At 38.2% G+C, this 4,533-nt stretch overlaps 1 non-coding gene across 1 annotated transcript; it reads right to left on the reverse strand.

Moving 5' to 3' along the window:
• Window positions 1–652: 652 nt before the first annotated feature.
• TRNAT-UGU lies at window positions 653–725 on the reverse strand. Its single transcript has one exon. It is a non-coding gene; the product is annotated as a tRNA-Thr (tRNA).
• Between the last annotated feature and the right edge of the window lie 3,808 nt (window positions 726–4,533).

Consider the following 4,533-nt stretch of genomic DNA (forward strand, 5'->3'; position numbering starts at 1 on the left):
AGTAAGCGCTTAATAAATGCCATCATTATTAGAGGACCTGCTTTCTAATCCTGGGTCTGTCACTTGCCTGCTGTGTGATCTTTGGCAAGTCACTTATCTTCTCTGTGCCTCAGTAACTTCATCTGTAAAATGAGGATTAAATCATCCTTCCTTTTATTTAGACTGTAGCCCCACGTGGGACAGCTACGGTGTTCAGTGTGATTATCTTGTCTCTCCCCCAGCTCTTAGTACAGTGCCTGGCACATAGAAAGTGCTCACCAAGTACCATCCTATAAAAAAATGTAGTTGTGCAGGGTTAAGACTGACAAATGTGAGAGCAAGATAGAAGAAATTAATAAAATTCAGGTGTTATATAAAATAAACTAGGGCCCATCTTACCCATTACCCCACTGGGAGACAAGGTTCATTCATTCAGTCGTATTTATTGAGCACTTACTGTGTTCAGAGCACTGTACTAAGCACTTGGGAAGTACAAGTTGGCAACATATAGAGACCCAACAGTGGGCTCACAGTCTAGAAGGGGGAGACAGACAACAAAACAAAACATATTAACAAAATAAAATAAATAGAATAAATATGTACAAATAAAATAAATAAATAAATAGAGTAATAAATACATACAAACATATATACAGGTGAAATGAAGGCCACAGGGCCCCAGCGAGGATCAAACTCGCGACCCCTGGTTTACAAGACCAGTGCTCTAACCACTGAGCTATGGAGCCACCAAGATAAAGTGAGATACTATATTTCTCTATTGGGCAGATTCCAACTTTGGACTCCAGTGTGCTTTATTGGGTGTAGTGACCCTGTGGGGTGTTTGTGGGATCTTTGAATGGAAGTAAGCTAAAAGGAACACTTGCTAAAATATAAGTGGAAATATAGGAATGAGATTGAGACTGCGAATCAGCATGGTCTAGTGGAAAGAGAATGGGCCTGGGAGTACGAGGACCTGAGTTCTAATCGTGGTCTGTGGTCCGTGACTGCTGTGTGACCTTGGGCAAATCACTGCACCTCCCCCTTAGTCTTTCAGCCCCACGTGAGACAGAGACTGGTTCCGACCTGATTATTTTGCCCCTACCCCAGGGATTAGGACAGTGCTTGGTACATAGTAAGTGTTTAACAAGTACCACAGTTGTTATAATGAAATACGGTGCTGTACTTCTTGCATTGTCTGATAGCCACTAAAACCATAATCGTTTTCAGAATTTCTTGTCCGTGATCATTTCCTGGACTTTTGCACTTTGTTTTCCTCCTAAATCAAATCAATCAACAAATATTGATTAGATATCTTCAGTACATAGCATAACATAGCAAGATGCTCTATAAAATGTAAAGAAATGGGTACAAAGAACCAGATGCTGTATGAGCAAACAAAATAGACAAAGATGGGATGACGTGGCCCTATAAACACATAACTTTGAATATATTAGAACATTTTGTTTGGCTTTTTAATAATAATAATAACAATAATAGTATTTGTTAAGTGTTTACTATGTGCCAGGCACCGTACTAAGCACTGGCGTGGTTACAAGCAAATTGGGTTGGACACAGTCCCTGTCCCACATGGGGCTCACAGTCTCAATCCCCATTTTACAAATGAGGTAACTGAGGCACAGAAAGATGAAGTGACCTGCCCAAGGCAACACAATGTACTAATCCATATATTGTTTCTGATTTTGTTCTATGTTAGGTACCGCTCCAAATTTGCCTTTATTGAACATTAGCCTATTTGATTTTGACTATATCTTCATAAACTCCTACTACATTATGAGGTCTGGGACATTATTCCTTTCCAGCCTGGTTTCATCTGCCAACTTCATATTTAAAATATAAGGGCATAAACTGCATGAATCCTTGGAACAATCCAGTACAAAAGCAAGTAGACTTGTCATAGCTATGAAGCAAAATAAGAACAAGCAATAGTTAGATCTGCATCTAGCTAAGAAGCCAAGTTGAAGAAAAGCTCTCAGCTCTGAGAAACGGCTGAAATTATCTAAACAACTGCACCTTCTCCCTTCCATGAAAATCATCTCCTCCCACCAAACCTCATTCCTCAGGTCTTTCTGATTTGCTAAACACCTCTACATAAAACTCTTGAATACAGAGAAAGCCTTCTTCTTCTAGCTCATTTTTGGTCCTGTGCTGGAAAAAAAAATTGCCATTTCACCATTGTGAGATAAAATGAATGATTAAAAGTATTTATTCAGTGGATGTGGAAAAGTCTAATATGTTAAGCAGATAAGCATATAATAATGCATATTTTCCCCATAAAATGTAATTTATCCCTTGGGCAGAGTATAAACTTTGCTCAGGAGCAACTTGTTTTCCAACTATAGATTGCCAAGCTAAACTGCTTAGTTTTACAGCAAATTGATCACTATGGTTATATTTCAGAGCAAAATGATCCTCACCAGTCAGTTTGATTTCAAAAGCCAAAATTTATAGTTTTGTTCCTGATTTAGCGATAAGATTTTTTAACTTATCGGGCATTTCATCACTGTCTATCAGGACACAGGGTTGAACCTACAAATGAAATAAACCAACAACAACAAAAAAAACCAACCAAAAAGAGGAACATAAATAATACACTACAAAATGACAGAAGAGTTTAATATTCCCTTCAGACCAGTGGGAAATTACTCAGATTTCTGTCTTTGTAAACATACGTCCTGGTCTATATGGGGGATGTGTTATGCATGCTTTATGCTTCTAGGGAACAGACTCACAGACAAATGGAAGAACTCTTGAAGCCTTTCCTAAGTATAATGGAAACTTTATTATGTGTGTTTTCCCCAGTGTCTACCATCCACAATTCAAAGCAGATAAAATTTAGTTAGTGGACACACTTGATATGTTTTAAATAAGTACAGAGATCTAACGATATGAAAGTTCATGACTCAGTATAGATTACTCCCTGGCTGGTGTCTGAGGATAGACACCTATAAAATCAAATTATTATAATCGTAGAAGCCAGGAGAAAAAAGTAGGCCCACTGAGCTCTATTTACTCATATTTTGGAATTCATTATACAACACCTCCTTTTGAAACACAGGTACGTGATAGTCGATAATCTCAGTAGAGTTGCAAAGTCATTTCTTTGGCAGTATTTTGTGATTTCCATTGTAAATTTTAAGAAAACTTGATTGGGAAAAAGGATAAAGGTGAAATGCAGATCATCGCTAAAGTAGGCCTACATGTCTACTCATATGCACGTTATTCATATATTAAGTGTTCACCTACTACTTCCACTACTGACCTAGCGGAAAGACCACTGGGCCTGGGAATTAGGGCACCTGGGTTCTTATCCCAGCTCTGCCACTTGTCTGCTCTGTGACATTGGGCAAGTCCCTTAACTTCTCTGTGCCTCAGTTACTTCATCTGTAAAATGGGCATTAAGTCCGTGGGACATGGACTGTGTCCAACCCGATTAGCTTGTATCTACCCCAAAGCATCAGAACTTGGCACATAGTAAGCACTTAACAAATACAGTTAAGAGGAAAACAAACACCAAAGGTATTTTCCAAAGTTGCCATGGACCTTTTGATTGAATTTGAACAAGGTACATTAGGCCACCTGGATTGTCCCTTTATTGACCAGAAAAAGCATCTTTCTAGTGTTCATGAATTTTAAAATAAGAAAGCAAAAACTGATAAAATAGCCGAGAGAGGCAGATAGGAAACTGGTTTCAAACCAGAATGTTCCATCAAATGAATTATAACTCAGCTCCTTTAAGTGGATATTTTTCCTTGAGAATCTATTCAGGTGTCCTCTTCTAGGGGAAGCAGTGTAAATCTATGTAGAGCAGGGCTCTGGCTGCTTTCTGGATTGTTTGCATTTTACGGAATTTAATAAGGGGAGAAATAGATTGCTAATGAAAAGTTATAACCATTCCCTCTAGACTGGAGGGCAAGTTGTATGCATGTAAACAGGCATCGTGACTACTTTGTAATTTGGTAAACTGACTATATTATTTGAGTTTCCTACCAACCAGACTTTATTATTAGAGTTTCTTACTAAATTACATTCACTTGCCAGAATCTCCCTGAATTCTAACTAATTTTAATGGGCTCAAACCGTAAAATGGCCAATTATCCATTTCAGCTATGTATCTATCTATTTATCTTTCTATTGAATTATTGATCCCCCTTAGATTTCTCCATAAAAGAACACCTTTCTGTTTCACTCCTTTCTCTATTTTCATTCTAATGCTGAATGCTAAATGCTTATGTTTTTCTCCTCTCCCTTTCAGATTGTCCCCTTTTCTCATCTGATTGGTTCTCTGTGTACATTCCCTTCATTATTCATGCTAAACTTTCTTTTTTATCTTCCCTATCTTTTATTGTTTCATGATAAACTGACCCACTAGAGCCCAGCAATTAGCCTTTATCTGTCAGCCCACGCATCAGCATCCTAAAGAGGACTACTGATTGGCAGAGTATAAAAGTGCTATTTGAGATGCAGCAGTTTGCCCTGGCACAGGGAAATGCCATCCATCACTGATAAAAACGGTAAGCAGGTTTATAGTTTTTC

The sequence above is a fragment of the Tachyglossus aculeatus genome, chromosome 8, assembly GCF_015852505.1.
Source record: "Tachyglossus aculeatus isolate mTacAcu1 chromosome 8, mTacAcu1.pri, whole genome shotgun sequence".
Classification (NCBI taxonomy): Eukaryota; Metazoa; Chordata; class Mammalia; order Monotremata; family Tachyglossidae; genus Tachyglossus; species Tachyglossus aculeatus.